At 47.8% G+C, this 20,690-nt stretch overlaps 14 non-coding genes across 14 annotated transcripts; all 14 read right to left on the reverse strand.

Moving 5' to 3' along the window:
* Window positions 1–1,025: 1,025 nt before the first annotated feature.
* Window positions 1,026–1,216, reverse strand: LOC142695386 (U2 spliceosomal RNA). Its single transcript, XR_012863507.1, has one exon. It is a non-coding gene; the product is annotated as a U2 spliceosomal RNA (small nuclear RNA).
* A 1,276-nt stretch (window positions 1,217–2,492) lies between these two features.
* Window positions 2,493–2,683, reverse strand: LOC142695399 (U2 spliceosomal RNA). Its single transcript, XR_012863519.1, has one exon. It is a non-coding gene; the product is annotated as a U2 spliceosomal RNA (small nuclear RNA).
* A 1,308-nt stretch (window positions 2,684–3,991) lies between these two features.
* LOC142695411 (U2 spliceosomal RNA) lies at window positions 3,992–4,182 on the reverse strand. Its single transcript, XR_012863530.1, has one exon. It is a non-coding gene; the product is annotated as a U2 spliceosomal RNA (small nuclear RNA).
* A 1,268-nt stretch (window positions 4,183–5,450) lies between these two features.
* Window positions 5,451–5,641, reverse strand: LOC142695423 (U2 spliceosomal RNA). Its single transcript, XR_012863541.1, has one exon. It is a non-coding gene; the product is annotated as a U2 spliceosomal RNA (small nuclear RNA).
* Window positions 5,642–6,917: 1,276 nt separating this feature from the next.
* On the reverse strand, window positions 6,918–7,108 carry LOC142695436 (U2 spliceosomal RNA). The gene has a single exon (XR_012863552.1). It is a non-coding gene; the product is annotated as a U2 spliceosomal RNA (small nuclear RNA).
* Window positions 7,109–8,412: 1,304 nt separating this feature from the next.
* On the reverse strand, window positions 8,413–8,603 carry LOC142695448 (U2 spliceosomal RNA). Its single transcript, XR_012863563.1, has one exon. It is a non-coding gene; the product is annotated as a U2 spliceosomal RNA (small nuclear RNA).
* A 1,268-nt stretch (window positions 8,604–9,871) lies between these two features.
* LOC142695460 (U2 spliceosomal RNA) lies at window positions 9,872–10,062 on the reverse strand. The gene has a single exon (XR_012863574.1). It is a non-coding gene; the product is annotated as a U2 spliceosomal RNA (small nuclear RNA).
* Window positions 10,063–11,346: 1,284 nt separating this feature from the next.
* Window positions 11,347–11,537, reverse strand: LOC142695494 (U2 spliceosomal RNA). The gene has a single exon (XR_012863605.1). It is a non-coding gene; the product is annotated as a U2 spliceosomal RNA (small nuclear RNA).
* Window positions 11,538–12,821: 1,284 nt separating this feature from the next.
* LOC142695472 (U2 spliceosomal RNA) lies at window positions 12,822–13,012 on the reverse strand. Its single transcript, XR_012863585.1, has one exon. It is a non-coding gene; the product is annotated as a U2 spliceosomal RNA (small nuclear RNA).
* Window positions 13,013–14,292: 1,280 nt separating this feature from the next.
* Window positions 14,293–14,483, reverse strand: LOC142695484 (U2 spliceosomal RNA). The gene has a single exon (XR_012863596.1). It is a non-coding gene; the product is annotated as a U2 spliceosomal RNA (small nuclear RNA).
* Window positions 14,484–15,755: 1,272 nt separating this feature from the next.
* On the reverse strand, window positions 15,756–15,946 carry LOC142695496 (U2 spliceosomal RNA). Its single transcript, XR_012863607.1, has one exon. It is a non-coding gene; the product is annotated as a U2 spliceosomal RNA (small nuclear RNA).
* Window positions 15,947–17,242: 1,296 nt separating this feature from the next.
* On the reverse strand, window positions 17,243–17,433 carry LOC142695556 (U2 spliceosomal RNA). Its single transcript, XR_012863661.1, has one exon. It is a non-coding gene; the product is annotated as a U2 spliceosomal RNA (small nuclear RNA).
* Window positions 17,434–18,733: 1,300 nt separating this feature from the next.
* On the reverse strand, window positions 18,734–18,924 carry LOC142695508 (U2 spliceosomal RNA). Its single transcript, XR_012863618.1, has one exon. It is a non-coding gene; the product is annotated as a U2 spliceosomal RNA (small nuclear RNA).
* A 1,287-nt stretch (window positions 18,925–20,211) lies between these two features.
* Window positions 20,212–20,402, reverse strand: LOC142695505 (U2 spliceosomal RNA). The gene has a single exon (XR_012863615.1). It is a non-coding gene; the product is annotated as a U2 spliceosomal RNA (small nuclear RNA).
* Window positions 20,403–20,690: the final 288 nt, after the last annotated feature.

Here is a 20,690-nt window from a genome sequence, read left to right on the forward strand (position 1 = left end):
CCATGCAGATAAACACTGGCAGCGGCAGCAAGTGCATGCCCACAGCCACCCCTTGTTCCTTCACACCTTGTATCAGCTGTAATCCAGTCCAGTCCAGTGCTGCCTGCTGAGCAGCACTGACCAACACTGCCTGGGCCCAGGCTTTTATCTCTGAGGCCCCATTATGATGTCAGAAAGCTGGCTCTGGAATCCTGAGGGCTCCACTATGACACGTGCAAAGTTCCGTCTGAACTTTATATAAGACGGTGAGGCTCAGTCAGTCACTCAGTGTTGCCTGAGAGGGCAACACTGCAACAGCCGGCCGCCAGGCTGTCTTTTTTTTGCACAGCTAGTTGCCTCCAGGAGGCCACAAGAGGGAGACAAGGGACTGCAAAATGGAAAATAGGCATCCACCAACTTTACAGACAACTTCTCCTTGCTCCTACAACCTCCATCCTTGCACAGTTTGTTATTCTTCTAGGTAACATAGTAACAAATCCAAATTGCTGCTCTCTTTGTAGGCAAGCAAGGCTTTGTTGCAACTGCAATTCTTACTTCTTCTTGAAATGTAGGGACGACAGTACATTCCATCACATCCATCTAGTGTACACAGGTAGGTCCATTGTGGCGGGCAGGCGAGCGGGCGGGCTGCTTTATTGGCTGTTTGCTGTTCCCCTACTCCACTCCACTATTTGACTGTTGTGCTGCATCAATCAATCAATCAATCAATCAATCAATCAATCAATCAGTGGCTGGCTCAGGTGCAGCTCTTTAACTTACCTAAAAGGGAGGGCGGAGAGAAGACAAGGAAGGTGAATGAGGTGTTCCAATGTGAAATGCCGGAAACACAGAAACACAGACGACACACAACAAGAGGTGGCAATCTATTCATTAATTGCATTTAATCAATGAGCTCATTATCACTCATGCATTGTCCAACAGGTGTTGAAATAATGGGATTAAAAGGGGAGATCCCTTCAGAAAGACAGAAACAATAGCAAAGACAAAAAACACTTTTGGAATCTGCTTTTAGTCAACACATAAGGAAAGGGTGCACCGGTCCTGGAAATACTGCAATACCAGGTCAATGCGTGGAGTGGACAGAGCAAGCTCTATTTCCATCTCCCTGTTCTAAAAATCCATTTAATATATGGTCCCCAGATAGGGGACGTATCAGATATTAAACTGATAAGAACAGATACTACACTTGATCTTAGCCAAAAGGCCGAGAAGCGATAACCCGAATGGGCCGCGCGTTGCCCGAGCCTGCCCGATACTGCTGTTCAGCCCTTGCAGCGATTCAGCCTACTTCTAGGCAATTCCATGGGGCCCTGCAGGCTCACACACTCACAGCTACACGGGAGGTGAATAAAGGCCGGAGAGGAAGCCAGACAGGATTTGCTTCTTTTGCTTGCACCACAATGCAGTGCTGAAAGAGGAGGAATCTACATAAAAACGCCTTCCTGGCAACGCCCAAATGCCCTGCTGCCATGCAGATAAACACTGGCAGCGGCAGCAAGTGCATGCCCACAGCCACCCCTTGTTCCTTCACACCTTGTATCAGCTGTAATCCAGTCCAGTCCAGTGCTGCCTGCTGAGCAGCACTGACCAACACTGCCTGGGCCCAGGCTTTTATCTCTGAGGCCCCATTATGATGTCAGAAAGCTGGCTCTGGAATCCTGAGGGCTCCACTATGACACGTGCAAAGTTCCGTCTGAACTTTATATAAGACGGTGAGGCTCAGTCAGTCACTCAGTGTTGCCTTAGAGGGCAACACTGCAACAGCCGGCCGCCAGGCTGTCTTTTTTTTGCACAGCTAGTTGCCTCCAGGAGGCCACAAGAGGGAGACAAGGGACTGCAAAATGGAAAATAGGCATCCACCAACTTTACAGACAACTTCTCCTTGCTCCTACAACCTCCATCCTTGCACAGTTTGTTATTCTTCTAGGTAACATAGTAACAAATCCAAATTGCTGCTCTCTTTGTAGGCAATCAAGGCTTTGTTGCAACTGCAATTCTTACTTCTTCTTGAAATGTAGGGACGACAGTACATTCCATCACATCCATCTAGTGTACACAGGTAGGTCCATTGTGGCGGGCAGGCGAGCGGGCGGGCTGCTTTATTGGCTGTTTGCTGTTCCCCTACTCCACTCCACTATTTGACTGTTGTGCTGCATCAATCAATCAATCAATCAATCAATCAATCAATCAATCAGTGGCTGGCTCGGGTGCAGCTCTTTAACTTACCTAAAAGGGAGGGCGGAGAGAAGACAAGGAAGGTGAATGAGGTGTTCCAATGTGAAATGCCGGAAACACAGAAACACAGACGACACACAACAAGAGGTGGCAATCTATTCATTAATTGCATTTAATCAATGAGCTCATTATCACTCATGCATTGTCCAACAGGTGTTGAAATAATGGGATTAAAAGGGGAGATCCCTTCAGAAAGACAGAAACAATAGCAAAGACAAAAAACACTTTTGGAATCTGCTTTTAGTCAACACATAAGGAAAGGGTGCACCGGTCCTGGAAATACTGCAATACCAGGTCAATGCGTGGAGTGGACAGAGCAAGCTCTATTTCCATCTCCCTGTTCTAAAAATCCATTTAATATATGGTCCCCAGATAGGGGACGTATCAGATATTAAACTGATAAGAACAGATACTACACTTGATCTTAGCCAAAAGGCCGAGAAGCGATAACCCGAACGGGCCGCGCGTTGCCCGAGCCTGCCCGATACTGCTGTTCAGCCCTTGCAGCGATTCAGCCTACTTCTAGGCAATTCCATGGGGCCCTGCAGGCTCACACACTCACAGCTACACGGGAGGTGAATAAAGGCCGGAGAGGAAGCCAGACAGGATTTGCTTCTTTTGCTTGCACCACAATGCAGTGCTGAAAGAGGAGGAATCTACATAAAAACGCCTTCCTGGCAACGCCCAAATGCCCTGCTGCCATGCAGATAAACACTGGCAGCGGCAGCAAGTGCATGCCCACAGCCACCCCTTGTTCCTTCACACCTTGTATCAGCTGTAATCCAGTCCAGTCCAGTGCTGCCTGCTGAGCAGCACTGACCAACACTGCCTGGGCCCAGGCTTTTATCTCTGAGGCCCCATTATGATGTCAGAAAGCTGGCTCTGGAATCCTGAGGGCTCCACTATGACACGTGCAAAGTTCCGTCTGAACTTTATATAAGACGGTGAGGCTCAGTCAGTCACTCAGTGTTGCCTGAGAGGGCAACACTGCAACAGCCGGCCGCCAGGCTGTCTTTTTTTTGCACAGCTAGTTGCCTCCAGGAGGCCACAAGAGGGAGACAAGGGACTGCAAAATGGAAAATAGGCATCCACCAACTTTACAGACAACTTCTCCTTGCTCCTACAACCTCCATCCTTGCACAGTTTGTTATTCTTCTAGGTAACATAGTAACAAATCCAAATTGCTGCTCTCTTTGTAGGCAAGCAAGGCTTTGTTGCAACTGCAATTCTTACTTCTTCTTGAAATGTAGGGACGACAGTACATTCCATCACATCCATCTAGTGTACACAGGTAGGTCCATTGTGGCGGGCAGGCGAGCGGGCGGGCTGCTTTATTGGCTGTTTGCTGTTCCCCTACTCCACTCCACTATTTGACTGTTGTGCTGCATCAATCAATCAATCAATCAATCAATCAATCAATCAATCAATCAATCAATCAATCAATCAATCAATCAATCAGTGGCTGGCTCAGGTGCAGCTCTTTAACTTACCTAAAAGGGAGGGCGGAGAGAAGACAAGGAAGGTGAATGAGGTGTTCCAATGTGAAATGCCGGAAACACAGAAACACAGACGACACACAACAAGAGGTGGCAATCTATTCATTAATTGCATTTAATCAATGAGCTCATTATCACTCATGCATTGTCCAACAGGTGTTGAAATAATGGGATTAAAAGGGGAGATCCCTTCAGAAAGACAGAAACAATAGCAAAGACAAAAAACACTTTTGGAATCTGCTTTTAGTCAACACATAAGGAAAGGGTGCACCGGTCCTGGAAATACTGCAATACCAGGTCAATGCGTGGAGTGGACAGAGCAAGCTCTATTTCCATCTCCCTGTTCTAAAAATCCATTTAATATATGGTCCCCAGATAGGGGACGTATCAGATATTAAACTGATAAGAACAGATACTACACTTGATCTTAGCCAAAAGGCCGAGAAGCGATAACCCGAACGGGCCGCGCGTTGCCCGAGCCTGCCCGATACTGCTGTTCAGCCCTTGCAGCGATTCAGCCTACTTCTAGGCAATTCCATGGGGCCCTGCAGGCTCACACACTCACAGCTACACGGGAGGTGAATAAAGGCCGGAGAGGAAGCCAGACAGGATTTGCTTCTTTTGCTTGCACCACAATGCAGTGCTGAAAGAGGAGGAATCTACATAAAAACGCCTTCCTGGCAACGCCCAAATGCCCTGCTGCCATGCAGATAAACACTGGCAGCGGCAGCAAGTGCATGCCCACAGCCACCCCTTGTTCCTTCACACCTTGTATCAGCTGTAATCCAGTCCAGTCCAGTGCTGCCTGCTGAGAAGCACTGACCAACACTGCCTGGGCCCAGGCTTTTATCTCTGAGGCCCCATTATGATGTCAGAAAGCTGGCTCTGGAATCCTGAGGGCTCCACTATGACACGTGCAAAGTTCCGTCTGAACTTTATATAAGACGGTGAGGCTCAGTCAGTCACTCAGTGTTGCCTGAGAGGGCAACACTGCAACAGCCGGCCGCCAGGCTGTCTTTTTTTTGCACAGCTAGTTGCCTCCAGGAGGCCACAAGAGGGAGACAAGGGACTGCAAAATGGAAAATAGGCATCCACCAACTTTACAGACAACTTCTCCTTGCTCCTACAACCTCCATCCTTGCACAGTTTGTTATTCTTCTAGGTAACATAGTAACAAATCCAAATTGCTGCTCTCTTTGTAGGCAAGCAAGGCTTTGTTGCAACTGCAATTCTTACTTCTTCTTGAAATGTAGGGACGACAGTACATTCCATCACATCCATCTAGTGTACACAGGTAGGTCCATTGTGGCGGGCAGGCGAGCGGGCGGGCTGCTTTATTGGCTGTTTGCTGTTCCCCTACTCCACTCCACTATTTGACTGTTGTGCTGCATCAATCAATCAATCAATCAATCAATCAATCAGTGGCTGGCTCAGGTGCAGCTCTTTAACTTACCTAAAAGGGAGGGCGGAGAGAAGACAAGGAAGGTGAATGAGGTGTTCCAATGTGAAATGCCGGAAACACAGAAACACAGACGACACACAACAAGAGGTGGCAATCTATTCATTAATTGCATTTAATCAATGAGCTCATTATCACTCATGCATTGTCCAACAGGTGTTGAAATAATGGGATTAAAAGGGGAGATCCCTTCAGAAAGACAGAAACAATAGCAAAGACAAAAAACACTTTTGGAATCTGCTTTTAGTCAACACATAAGGAAAGGGTGCACCGGTCCTGGAAATACTGCAATACCAGGTCAATGCGTGGAGTGGACAGAGCAAGCTCTATTTCCATCTCCCTGTTCTAAAAATCCATTTAATATATGGTCCCCAGATAGGGGACGTATCAGATATTAAACTGATAAGAACAGATACTACACTTGATCTTAGCCAAAAGGCCGAGAAGCGATAACCCGAATGGGCCGCGCGTTGCCCGAGCCTGCCCGATACTGCTGTTCAGCCCTTGCAGCGATTCAGCCTACTTCTAGGCAATTCCATGGGGCCCTGCAGGCTCACACACTCACAGCTACACGGGAGGTGAATAAAGGCCGGAGAGGAAGCCAGACAGGATTTGCTTCTTTTGCTTGCACCACAATGCAGTGCTGAAAGAGGAGGAATCTACATAAAAACGCCTTCCTGGCAACGCCCAAATGCCCTGCTGCCATGCAGATAAACACTGGCAGCGGCAGCAAGTGCATGCCCACAGCCACCCCTTGTTCCTTCACACCTTGTATCAGCTGTAATCCAGTCCAGTCCAGTGCTGCCTGCTGAGCAGCACTGACCAACACTGCCTGGGCCCAGGCTTTTATCTCTGAGGCCCCATTATGATGTCAGAAAGCTGGCTCTGGAATCCTGAGGGCTCCACTATGACACGTGCAAAGTTCCGTCTGAACTTTATATAAGACGGTGAGGCTCAGTCAGTCACTCAGTGTTGCCTTAGAGGGCAACACTGCAACAGCCGGCCGCCAGGCTGTCTTTTTTTTGCACAGCTAGTTGCCTCCAGGAGGCCACAAGAGGGAGACAAGGGACTGCAAAATGGAAAATAGGCATCCACCAACTTTACAGACAACTTCTCCTTGCTCCTACAACCTCCATCCTTGCACAGTTTGTTATTCTTCTAGGTAACATAGTAACAAATCCAAATTGCTGCTCTCTTTGTAGGCAATCAAGGCTTTGTTGCAACTGCAATTCTTACTTCTTCTTGAAATGTAGGGACGACAGTACATTCCATCACATCCATCTAGTGTACACAGGTAGGTCCATTGTGGCGGGCAGGCGAGCGGGCGGGCTGCTTTATTGGCTGTTTGCTGTTCCCCTACTCCACTCCACTATTTGACTGTTGTGCTGCATCAATCAATCAATCAATCAATCAATCAATCAATCAATCAGTGGCTGGCTCGGGTGCAGCTCTTTAACTTACCTAAAAGGGAGGGCGGAGAGAAGACAAGGAAGGTGAATGAGGTGTTCCAATGTGAAATGCCGGAAACACAGAAACACAGACGACACACAACAAGAGGTGGCAATCTATTCATTAATTGCATTTAATCAATGAGCTCATTATCACTCATGCATTGTCCAACAGGTGTTGAAATAATGGGATTAAAAGGGGAGATCCCTTCAGAAAGACAGAAACAATAGCAAAGACAAAAAACACTTTTGGAATCTGCTTTTAGTCAACACATAAGGAAAGGGTGCACCGGTCCTGGAAATACTGCAATACCAGGTCAATGCGTGGAGTGGACAGAGCAAGCTCTATTTCCATCTCCCTGTTCTAAAAATCCATTTAATATATGGTCCCCAGATAGGGGACGTATCAGATATTAAACTGATAAGAACAGATACTACACTTGATCTTAGCCAAAAGGCCGAGAAGCGATAACCCGAACGGGCCGCGCGTTGCCCGAGCCTGCCCGATACTGCTGTTCAGCCCTTGCAGCGATTCAGCCTACTTCTAGGCAATTCCATGGGGCCCTGCAGGCTCACACACTCACAGCTACACGGGAGGTGAATAAAGGCCGGAGAGGAAGCCAGACAGGATTTGCTTCTTTTGCTTGCACCACAATGCAGTGCTGAAAGAGGAGGAATCTACATAAAAACGCCTTCCTGGCAACGCCCAAATGCCCTGCTGCCATGCAGATAAACACTGGCAGCGGCAGCAAGTGCATGCCCACAGCCACCCCTTGTTCCTTCACACCTTGTATCAGCTGTAATCCAGTCCAGTCCAGTGCTGCCTGCTGAGCAGCACTGACCAACACTGCCTGGGCCCAGGCTTTTATCTCTGAGGCCCCATTATGATGTCAGAAAGCTGGCTCTGGAATCCTGAGGGCTCCACTATGACACGTGCAAAGTTCCGTCTGAACTTTATATAAGACGGTGAGGCTCAGTCAGTCACTCAGTGTTGCCTGAGAGGGCAACACTGCAACAGCCGGCCGCCAGGCTGTCTTTTTTTTGCACAGCTAGTTGCCTCCAGGAGGCCACAAGAGGGAGACAAGGGACTGCAAAATGGAAAATAGGCATCCACCAACTTTACAGACAACTTCTCCTTGCTCCTACAACCTCCATCCTTGCACAGTTTGTTATTCTTCTAGGTAACATAGTAACAAATCCAAATTGCTGCTCTCTTTGTAGGCAAGCAAGGCTTTGTTGCAACTGCAATTCTTACTTCTTCTTGAAATGTAGGGACGACAGTACATTCCATCACATCCATCTAGTGTACACAGGTAGGTCCATTGTGGCGGGCAGGCGAGCGGGCGGGCTGCTTTATTGGCTGTTTGCTGTTCCCCTACTCCACTCCACTATTTGACTGTTGTGCTGCATCAATCAATCAATCAATCAATCAATCAATCAATCAATCAATCAATCAATCAATCAATCAATCAATCAGTGGCTGGCTCAGGTGCAGCTCTTTAACTTACCTAAAAGGGAGGGCGGAGAGAAGACAAGGAAGGTGAATGAGGTGTTCCAATGTGAAATGCCGGAAACACAGAAACACAGACGACACACAACAAGAGGTGGCAATCTATTCATTAATTGCATTTAATCAATGAGCTCATTATCACTCATGCATTGTCCAACAGGTGTTGAAATAATGGGATTAAAAGGGGAGATCCCTTCAGAAAGACAGAAACAATAGCAAAGACAAAAAACACTTTTGGAATCTGCTTTTAGTCAACACATAAGGAAAGGGTGCACCGGTCCTGGAAATACTGCAATACCAGGTCAATGCGTGGAGTGGACAGAGCAAGCTCTATTTCCATCTCCCTGTTCTAAAAATCCATTTAATATATGGTCCCCAGATAGGGGACGTATCAGATATTAAACTGATAAGAACAGATACTACACTTGATCTTAGCCAAAAGGCCGAGAAGCGATAACCCGAACGGGCCGCGCGTTGCCCGAGCCTGCCCGATACTGCTGTTCAGCCCTTGCAGCGATTCAGCCTACTTCTAGGCAATTCCATGGGGCCCTGCAGGCTCACACACTCACAGCTACACGGGAGGTGAATAAAGGCCGGAGAGGAAGCCAGACAGGATTTGCTTCTTTTGCTTGCACCACAATGCAGTGCTGAAAGAGGAGGAATCTACATAAAAACGCCTTCCTGGCAACGCCCAAATGCCCTGCTGCCATGCAGATAAACACTGGCAGCGGCAGCAAGTGCATGCCCACAGCCACCCCTTGTTCCTTCACACCTTGTATCAGCTGTAATCCAGTCCAGTCCAGTGCTGCCTGCTGAGAAGCACTGACCAACACTGCCTGGGCCCAGGCTTTTATCTCTGAGGCCCCATTATGATGTCAGAAAGCTGGCTCTGGAATCCTGAGGGCTCCACTATGACACGTGCAAAGTTCCGTCTGAACTTTATATAAGACGGTGAGGCTCAGTCAGTCACTCAGTGTTGCCTGAGAGGGCAACACTGCAACAGCCGGCCGCCAGGCTGTCTTTTTTTTGCACAGCTAGTTGCCTCCAGGAGGCCACAAGAGGGAGACAAGGGACTGCAAAATGGAAAATAGGCATCCACCAACTTTACAGACAACTTCTCCTTGCTCCTACAACCTCCATCCTTGCACAGTTTGTTATTCTTCTAGGTAACATAGTAACAAATCCAAATTGCTGCTCTCTTTGTAGGCAAGCAAGGCTTTGTTGCAACTGCAATTCTTACTTCTTCTTGAAATGTAGGGACGACAGTACATTCCATCACATCCATCTAGTGTACACAGGTAGGTCCATTGTGGCGGGCAGGCGAGCGGGCGGGCTGCTTTATTGGCTGTTTGCTGTTCCCCTACTCCACTCCACTATTTGACTGTTGTGCTGCATCAATCAATCAATCAATCAATCAATCAATCAGTGGCTGGCTCAGGTGCAGCTCTTTAACTTACCTAAAAGGGAGGGCGGAGAGAAGACAAGGAAGGTGAATGAGGTGTTCCAATGTGAAATGCCGGAAACACAGAAACACAGATGACACACAACAAGAGGTGGCAATCTATTCATTAATTGCATTTAATCAATGAGCTCATTATCACTCATGCATTGTCCAACAGGTGTTGAAATAATGGGATTAAAAGGGGAGATCCCTTCAGAAAGACAGAAACAATAGCAAAGACAAAAAACACTTTTGGAATCTGCTTTTAGTCAACACATAAGGAAAGGGTGCACCGGTCCTGGAAATACTGCAATACCAGGTCAATGCGTGGAGTGGACAGAGCAAGCTCTATTTCCATCTCCCTGTTCTAAAAATCCATTTAATATATGGTCCCCAGATAGGGGACGTATCAGATATTAAACTGATAAGAACAGATACTACACTTGATCTTAGCCAAAAGGCCGAGAAGCGATAACCCGAATGGGCCGCGCGTTGCCCGAGCCTGCCCGATACTGCTGTTCAGCCCTTGCAGCGATTCAGCCTACTTCTAGGCAATTCCATGGGGCCCTGCAGGCTCACACACTCACAGCTACACGGGAGGTGAATAAAGGCCGGAGAGGAAGCCAGACAGGATTTGCTTCTTTTGCTTGCACCACAATGCAGTGCTGAAAGAGGAGGAATCTACATAAAAACGCCTTCCTGGCAACGCCCAAATGCCCTGCTGCCATGCAGATAAACACTGGCAGCGGCAGCAAGTGCATGCCCACAGCCACCCCTTGTTCCTTCACACCTTGTATCAGCTGTAATCCAGTCCAGTCCAGTGCTGCCTGCTGAGCAGCACTGACCAACACTGCCTGGGCCCAGGCTTTTATCTCTGAGGCCCCATTATGATGTCAGAAAGCTGGCTCTGGAATCCTGAGGGCTCCACTATGACACGTGCAAAGTTCCGTCTGAACTTTATATAAGACGGTGAGGCTCAGTCAGTCACTCAGTGTTGCCTGAGAGGGCAACACTGCAACAGCCGGCCGCCAGGCTGTCTTTTTTTTGCACAGCTAGTTGCCTCCAGGAGGCCACAAGAGGGAGACAAGGGACTGCAAAATGGAAAATAGGCATCCACCAACTTTACAGACAACTTCTCCTTGCTCCTACAACCTCCATCCTTGCACAGTTTGTTATTCTTCTAGGTAACATAGTAACAAATCCAAATTGCTGCTCTCTTTGTAGGCAAGCAAGGCTTTGTTGCAACTGCAATTCTTACTTCTTCTTGAAATGTAGGGACGACAGTACATTCCATCACATCCATCTAGTGTACACAGGTAGGTCCATTGTGGCGGGCAGGCGAGCGGGCGGGCTGCTTTATTGGCTGTTTGCTGTTCCCCTACTCCACTCCACTATTTGACTGTTGTGCTGCATCAATCAATCAATCAATCAATCAATCAATCAATCAATCAATCAATCAGTGGCTGGCTCAGGTGCAGCTCTTTAACTTACCTAAAAGGGAGGGCGGAGAGAAGACAAGGAAGGTGAATGAGGTGTTCCAATGTGAAATGCCGGAAACACAGAAACACAGACGACACACAACAAGAGGTGGCAATCTATTCATTAATTGCATTTAATCAATGAGCTCATTATCACTCATGCATTGTCCAACAGGTGTTGAAATAATGGGATTAAAAGGGGAGATCCCTTCAGAAAGACAGAAACAATAGCAAAGACAAAAAACACTTTTGGAATCTGCTTTTAGTCAACACATAAGGAAAGGGTGCACCGGTCCTGGAAATACTGCAATACCAGGTCAATGCGTGGAGTGGACAGAGCAAGCTCTATTTCCATCTCCCTGTTCTAAAAATCCATTTAATATATCGTCCCCAGATAGGGGACGTATCAGATATTAAACTGATAAGAACAGATACTACACTTGATCTTAGCCAAAAGGCCGAGAAGCGATAACCCGAATGGGCCGCGCGTTGCCCGAGCCTGCCCGATACTGCTGTTCAGCCCTTGCAGCGATTCAGCCTACTTCTAGGCAATTCCATGGGGCCCTGCAGGCTCACACACTCACAGCTACACGGGAGGTGAATAAAGGCCGGAGAGGAAGCCAGACAGGATTTGCTTCTTTTGCTTGCACCACAATGCAGTGCTGAAAGAGGAGGAATCTACATAAAAACGCCTTCCTGGCAACGCCCAAATGCCCTGCTGCCATGCAGATAAACACTGGCAGCGGCAGCAAGTGCATGCCCACAGCCACCCCTTGTTCCTTCACACCTTGTATCAGCTGTAATCCAGTCCAGTCCAGTGCTGCCTGCTGAGCAGCACTGACCAACACTGCCTGGGCCCAGGCTTTTATCTCTGAGGCCCCATTATGATGTCAGAAAGCTGGCTCTGGAATCCTGAGGGCTCCACTATGACACGTGCAAAGTTCCGTCTGAACTTTATATAAGACGGTGAGGCTCAGTCAGTCACTCAGTGTTGCCTGAGAGGGCAACACTGCAACAGCCGGCCGCCAGGCTGTCTTTTTTTTGCACAGCTAGTTGCCTCCAGGAGGCCACAAGAGGGAGACAAGGGACTGCAAAATGGAAAATAGGCATCCACCAACTTTACAGACAACTTCTCCTTGCTCCTACAACCTCCATCCTTGCACAGTTTGTTATTCTTCTAGGTAACATAGTAACAAATCCAAATTGCTGCTCTCTTTGTAGGCAAGCAAGGCTTTGTTGCAACTGCAATTCTTACTTCTTCTTGAAATGTAGGGACGACAGTACATTCCATCACATCCATCTAGTGTACACAGGTAGGTCCATTGTGGCGGGCAGGCGAGCGGGCGGGCTGCTTTATTGGCTGTTTGCTGTTCCCCTACTCCACTCCACTATTTGACTGTTGTGCTGCATCAATCAATCAATCAATCAATCAATCAATCAATCAATCAATCAATCAGTGGCTGGCTCAGGTGCAGCTCTTTAACTTACCTAAAAGGGAGGGCGGAGAGAAGACAAGGAAGGTGAATGAGGTGTTCCAATGTGAAATGCCGGAAACACAGAAACACAGACGACACACAACAAGAGGTGGCAATCTATTCATTAATTGCATTTAATCAATGAGCTCATTATCACTCATGCATTGTCCAACAGGTGTTGAAATAATGGGATTAAAAGGGGAGATCCCTTCAGAAAGACAGAAACAATAGCAAAGACAAAAAACACTTTTGGAATCTGCTTTTAGTCAACACATAAGGAAAGGGTGCACCGGTCCTGGAAATACTGCAATACCAGGTCAATGCGTGGAGTGGACAGAGCAAGCTCTATTTCCATCTCCCTGTTCTAAAAATCCATTTAATATATGGTCCCCAGATAGGGGACGTATCAGATATTAAACTGATAAGAACAGATACTACACTTGATCTTAGCCAAAAGGCCGAGAAGCGATAACCCGAACGGGCCGCGCGTTGCCCGAGCCTGCCCGATACTGCTGTTCAGCCCTTGCAGCGATTCAGCCTACTTCTAGGCAATTCCATGGGGCCCTGCAGGCTCACACACTCACAGCTACACGGGAGGTGAATAAAGGCCGGAGAGGAAGCCAGACAGGATTTGCTTCTTTTGCTTGCACCACAATGCAGTGCTGAAAGAGGAGGAATCTACATAAAAACGCCTTCCTGGCAACGCCCAAATGCCCTGCTGCCATGCAGATAAACACTGGCAGCGGCAGCAAGTGCATGCCCACAGCCACCCCTTGTTCCTTCACACCTTGTATCAGCTGTAATCCAGTCCAGTCCAGTGCTGCCTGCTGAGCAGCACTGACCAACACTGCCTGGGCCCAGGCTTTTATCTCTGAGGCCCCATTATGATGTCAGAAAGCTGGCTCTGGAATCCTGAGGGCTCCACTATGACACGTGCAAAGTTCCGTCTGAACTTTATATAAGACGGTGAGGCTCAGTCAGTCACTCAGTGTTGCCTGAGAGGGCAACACTGCAACAGCCGGCCGCCAGGCTGTCTTTTTTTTGCACAGCTAGTTGCCTCCAGGAGGCCACAAGAGGGAGACAAGGGACTGCAAAATGGAAAATAGGCATCCACCAACTTTACAGACAACTTCTCCTTGCTCCTACAACCTCCATCCTTGCACAGTTTGTTATTCTTCTAGGTAACATAGTAACAAATCCAAATTGCTGCTCTCTTTGTAGGCAAGCAAGGCTTTGTTGCAACTGCAATTCTTACTTCTTCTTGAAATGTAGGGACGACAGTACATTCCATCACATCCATCTAGTGTACACAGGTAGGTCCATTGTGGCGGGCAGGCGAGCGGGCGGGCTGCTTTATTGGCTGTTTGCTGTTCCCCTACTCCACTCCACTATTTGACTGTTGTGCTGCATCAATCAATCAATCAATCAATCAATCAATCAATCAATCAATCAGTGGCTGGCTCAGGTGCAGCTCTTTAACTTACCTAAAAGGGAGGGCGGAGAGAAGACAAGGAAGGTGAATGAGGTGTTCCAATGTGAAATGCCGGAAACACAGAAACACAGACGACACACAACAAGAGGTGGCAATCTATTCATTAATTGCATTTAATCAATGAGCTCATTATCACTCATGCATTGTCCAACAGGTGTTGAAATAATGGGATTAAAAGGGGAGATCCCTTCAGAAAGACAGAAACAATAGCAAAGACAAAAAACACTTTTGGAATCTGCTTTTAGTCAACACATAAGGAAAGGGTGCACCGGTCCTGGAAATACTGCAATACCAGGTCAATGCGTGGAGTGGACAGAGCAAGCTCTATTTCCATCTCCCTGTTCTAAAAATCCATTTAATATATGGTCCCCAGATAGGGGACGTATCAGATATTAAACTGATAAGAACAGATACTACACTTGATCTTAGCCAAAAGGCCGAGAAGCGATAACCCGAATGGGCCGCGCGTTGCCCGAGCCTGCCCGATACTGCTGTTCAGCCCTTGCAGCGATTCAGCCTACTTCTAGGCAATTCCATGGGGCCCTGCAGGCTCACACACTCACAGCTACACGGGAGGTGAATAAAGGCCGGAGAGGAAGCCAGACAGGATTTGCTTCTTTTGCTTGCACCACAATGCAGTGCTGAAAGAGGAGGAATCTACATAAAAACGCCTTCCTGGCAACGCCCAAATGCCCTGCTGCCATGCAGATAAACACTGGCAGCGGCAGCAAGTGCATGCCCACAGCCACCCCTTGTTCCTTCACACCTTGTATCAGCTGTAATCCAGTCCAGTCCAGTGCTGCCTGCTGAGCAGCACTGACCAACACTGCCTGGGCCCAGGCTTTTATCTCTGAGGCCCCATTATGATGTCAGAAAGCTGGCTCTGGAATCCTGAGGGCTCCACTATGACACGTGCAAAGTTCCGTCTGAACTTTATATAAGACGGTGAGGCTCAGTCAGTCACTCAGTGTTGCCTTAGAGGGCAACACTGCAACAGCCGGCCGCCAGGCTGTCTTTTTTTTGCACAGCTAGTTGCCTCCAGGAGGCCACAAGAGGGAGACAAGGGACTGCAAAATGGAAAATAGGCATCCACCAACTTTACAGACAACTTCTCCTTGCTCCTACAACCTCCATCCTTGCACAGTTTGTTATTCTTCTAGGTAACATAGTAACAAATCCAAATTGCTGCTCTCTTTGTAGGCAATCAAGGCTTTGTTGCAACTGCAATTCTTACTTCTTCTTGAAATGTAGGGACGACAGTACATTCCATCACATCCATCTAGTGTACACAGGTAGGTCCATTGTGGCGGGCAGGCGAGCGGGCGGGCTGCTTTATTGGCTGTTTGCTGTTCCCCTACTCCACTCCACTATTTGACTGTTGTGCTGCATCAATCAATCAATCAATCAATCAATCAATCAATCAGTGGCTGGCTCAGGTGCAGCTCTTTAACTTACCTAAAAGGGAGGGCGGAGAGAAGACAAGGAAGGTGAATGAGGTGTTCCAATGTGAAATGCCGGAAACACAGAAACACAGACGACACACAACAAGAGGTGGCAATCTATTCATTAATTGCATTTAATCAATGAGCTCATTATCACTCATGCATTGTCCAACAGGTGTTGAAATAATGGGATTAAAAGGGGAGATCCCTTCAGAAAGACAGAAACAATAGCAAAGACAAAAAACACTTTTGGAATCTGCTTTTAGTCAACACATAAGGAAAGGGTGCACCGGTCCTGGAAATACTGCAATACCAGGTCAATGCGTGGAGTGGACAGAGCAAGCTCTATTTCCATCTCCCTGTTCTAAAAATCCATTTAATATATGGTCCCCAGATAGGGGACGTATCAGATATTAAACTGATAAGAACAGATACTACACTTGATCTTAGCCAAAAGGCCGAGAAGCGATAACCCGAACGGGCCGCGCGTTGCCCGAGCCTGCCCGATACTGCTGTTCAGCCCTTGCAGCGATTCAGCCTACTTCTAGGCAATTCCATGGGGCCCTGCAGGCTCACACACTCACAGCTACACGGGAGGTGAATAAAGGCCGGAGAGGAAGCCAGACAGGATTTGCTTCTTTTGCTTGCACCACAATGCAGTGCTGAAAGAGGAGGAATCTACATAAAAACGCCTTCCTGGCAACGCCCAAATGCCCTGCTGCCATGCAGATAAACACTGGCAGCGGCAGCAAGTGCATGCCCACAGCCACCCCTTGTTCCTTCACACCTTGTATCAGCTGTAATCCAGTCCAGTCCAGTGCTGCCTGCTGAGCAGCACTGACCAACACTGCCTGGGCCCAGGCTTTTATCTCTGAGGCCCCATTATGATGTCAGAAAGCTGGCTCTGGAATCCTGAGGGCTCCACTATGACACGTGCAAAGTTCCGTCTGAACTTTATATAAGACGGTGAGGCTCAGTCAGTCACTCAGTGTTGCCTGAGAGGGCAACACTGCAACAGCCGGCCGCCAGGCTGTCTTTTTTTTGCACAGCTAGTTGCCTCCAGGAGGCCACAAGAGGGAGACAAGGGACTGCAAAATGGAAAATAGGCATCCACCAACTTTACAGACAACTTCTCCTTGCTCCTACAACCTCCATCCTTGCACAGTTTGTTATTCTTCTAGGTAACATAGTAACAAATCCAAATTGCTGCTCTCTTTGTAGGCAAGCAAGGCTTTGTTGCAACTGCAATTCTTACTTCTTCTTGAAATGTAGGGACGACAGTACATTCCATCACATCCATCTAGTGTACACAGGTAGGTCCATTGTGGCGGGCAGGCGAGCGGGCGGGCTGCTTTATTGGCTGTTTGCTGTTCCCCTACTCCACTCCACTATTTGACTGTTGTGCTGCATCAATCAATCAATCAATCAATCAATCAATCAATCAATCAATCAATCAATCAGTGGCTGGCTCAGGTGCAGCTCTTTAACTTACCTAAAAGGGAGGGCGGAGAGAAGACAAGGAAGGTGAATGAGGTGTTCCAATGTGAAATGCCGGAAACACAGAAACACAGACGACACACAACAAGAGGTGGCAATCTATTCATTAATTGCATTTAATCAATGAGCTCATTATCACTCATGCATTGTCCAACAGGTGTTGAAATAATGGGATTAAAAGGGGAGATCCCTTCAGAAAGACAGAAACAATAGCAAAGACAAAAAACACTTTTGGACTTTTGGAATCTGCTTTTAGTCAACACATAAGGAAAGGGTGCACCGGTCCTGGAAATACTGCAATACCAGGTCAATGCGTGGAGTGGACAGAGCAAGCTCTATTTCCATCTCCCTGTTCTAAAAATCCATTTAATATATGGTCCCCAGATAGGGGACGTATCAGATATTAAACTGATTAGAACAGATACTACACTTGATCTTAGCCAAAAGGCCGAGAAGCGATAACCCGAACGGGCCGCGCGTTGCCCGAGCCTGCCCGATACTGCTGTTCAGCCCTTGCAGCGATTCAGCCTACTTCTAGGCAATTCCATGGGGCCCTGCAGGCTCACACACTCACAGCTACACGGGAGGTGAATAAAGGCCGGAGAGGAAGCCAGACAGGATTTGCTTCTTTTGCTTGCACCACAATGCAGTGCTGAAAGAGGAGGAATCTACATAAAAACGCCTTCCTGGCAACGCCCAAATGCCCTGCTGCCATGCAGATAAACACTGGCAGCGGCAGCAAGTGCATGCCCACAGCCACCCCTTGTTCCTTCACACCTTGTATCAGCTGTAATCCAGTCCAGTCCAGTGCTGCCTGCTGAGCAGCACTGACCAACACTGCCTGGGCCCAGGCTTTTATCTCTGAGGCCCCATTATGATGTCAGAAAGCTGGCTCTGGAATCCTGAGGGCTCCACTATGACACGTGCAAAGTTCCGTCTGAACTTTATATAAGACGGTGAGGCTCAGTCAGTCACTCAGTGTTGCCTTAGAGGGCAACACTGCAACAGCCGGCCGCCAGGCTGTCTTTTTTTTGCACAGCTAGTTGCCTCCAGGAGGCCACAAGAGGGAGACAAGGGACTGCAAAATGGAAAATAGGCATCCACCAACTTTACAGACAACTTCTCCTTGCTCCTACAACCTCCATCCTTGCACAGTTTGTTATTCTTCTAGGTAACATAGTAACAAATCCAAATTGCTGCTCTCTTTGTAGGCAAGCAAGGCTTTGTTGCAACTGCAATTCTTACTTCTTCTTGAAATGTAGGGACGACAGTACATTCCATCACATCCATCTAGTGTACACAGGTAGGTCCATTGTGGCGGGCAGGCGAGCGGGCGGGCTGCTTTATTGGCTGTTTGCTGTTCCCCTACTCCACTCCACTATTTGACTGTTGTGCTGCATCAATCAATCAATCAATCAATCAATCAATCAATCAATCAATCAATCAATCAATCAATCAATCAGTGGCTGGCTCAGGTGCAGCTCTTTAACTTACCTAAAAGGGAGGGCGGAGAGAAGACAAGGAAGGTGAATGAGGTGTTCCAATGTGAAATGCCGGAAACACAGAAACACAGACGACACACAACAAGAGGTGGCAATCTATTCATTAATTGCATTTAATCAATGAGCTCATTATCACTCATGCATTGTCCAACAGGTGTTGAAATAATGGGATTAAAAGGGGAGATCCCTTCAGAAAGACAGAAACAATAGCAAAGACAAAAAACACTTTTGGAATCTGCTTTTAGTCAACACATAAGGAAAGGGTGCACCGGTCCTGGAAATACTGCAATACCAGGTCAATGCGTGGAGTGGACAGAGCAAGCTCTATTTCCATCTCCCTGTTCTAAAAATCCATTTAATATATGGTCCCCAGATAGGGGACGTATCAGATATTAAACTGATAAGAACAGATACTACACTTGATCTTAGCCAAAAGGCCGAGAAGCGATAACCCGAACGGGCCGCGCGTTGCCCGAGCCTGCCCGATACTGCTGTTCAGCCCTTGCAGCGATTCAGCCTACTTCTAGGCAATTCCATGGGGCCCTGCAGGCTCACACACTCACAGCTACACGGGAGGTGAATAAAGGCCGGAGAGGAAGCCAGACAGGATTTGCTTCTTTTGCTTGCACCACAATGCAGTGCTGAAAGAGGAGGAATCTACATAAAAACGCCTTCCTGGCAACGCCCAAATGCCCTGCTGCCATGCAGATAAACACTGGCAGCGGCAGCAAGTGCATGCCCACAGCCACCCCTTGTTCCTTCACACCTTGTATCAGCTGTAATCCAGTCCAGTCCAGTGCTGCCTGCTGAGCAGCACTGACCAACACTGCCTGGGCCCAGGCTTTTATCTCTGAGGCCCCATTATGATGTCAGAAAGCTGGCTCTGGAATCCTGAGGGCTCCACTATGACACGTGCAAAGTTCCGTCTGAACTTTATATAAGACGGTGAGGCTCAGTCAGTCACTCAGTGTTGCCTGAGAGGGCAACACTGCAACAGCCGGCCGCCAGGCTGTCTTTTTTTTGCACAGCTAGTTGCCTCCAGGAGGCCACAAGAGGGAGACAAGGGACTGCAAAATGGAAAATAGGCATCCACCAACTTTACAGACAACTTCTCCTTGCTCCTACAACCTCCATCCTTGCACAGTTTGTTATTCTTCTAGGTAACATAGTAACAAATCCAAATTGCTGCTCTCTTTGTAGGCAAGCAAGGCTTTGTTGCAACTGCAATTCTTACTTCTTCTTGAAATGTAGGGACGACAGTACATTCCATCACATCCATCTAGTGTACACAGGTAGGTCCATTGTGGCGGGCAGGCGAGCGGGCGGGCTGCTTTATTGGCTGTTTGCTGTTCCCCTACTCCACTATTTGACTGTTGTGCTGCATCAATCAATCAATCAATCAATCAATCAATCAATCAATCAATCAATCAATCAATCAGTGGCTGGCTCAGGTGCAGCTCTTTAACTTACCTAAAAGGGAGGGCGGAGAGAAGACAAGGAAGGTGAATGAGGTGTTCCAATGTGAAATGCCGGAAACACAGAAACACAGACGACACACAACAAGAGGTGGCAATCTATTCATTAATTGCATTTAATCAATGAGCTCATTATCACTCATGCATTGTCCAACAGGTGTTGAAATAATGGGATTAAAAGGGGAGATCCCTTCAGAAAGACAGAAACAATAGCAAAGACAAAAAACACTTTTGGAATCTGCTTTTAGTCAACACATAAGGAAAGGGTGCACCGGTCCTGGAAATACTGCAATACCAGGTCAATGCGTGGAGTGGACAGAGCAAGCTCTATTTCCATCTCCCTGTTCTAAAAATCCATTTAATATATGGTCCCCGGATAGGGGACGTATCAGATATTAAACTGATAAGAACAGATACTACACTTGATCTTAGCCAAAAGGCCGAGAAGCGATAACCCGAACGGGCCGCGCGTTGCCCGAGCCTGCCCGATACTGCTGTTCAGCCCTTGCAGCGATTCAGCCTACTTCTAGGCAATTCCATGGGGCCCTGCAGGCTCACACACTCACAGCTACACGGGAGGTGAATAAAGGCCGGAGAGGAAGCCAGACAGGATTTGCTTCTTTTGCTTGCACCACAATGCAGTGCTGAAAGAGGAGGAATCTACATAAAAACGCCTTCCTGGCAACGCCCAAATGCCCTGCTGCCATGCAGATAAACACTGGCAGCGGCAGCAAGTGCAT

The sequence above is a fragment of the Rhinoderma darwinii genome, assembly GCF_050947455.1.
Source record: "Rhinoderma darwinii isolate aRhiDar2 chromosome 5 unlocalized genomic scaffold, aRhiDar2.hap1 SUPER_5_unloc_47, whole genome shotgun sequence".
Taxonomy (NCBI): domain Eukaryota; kingdom Metazoa; phylum Chordata; class Amphibia; order Anura; family Rhinodermatidae; genus Rhinoderma; species Rhinoderma darwinii.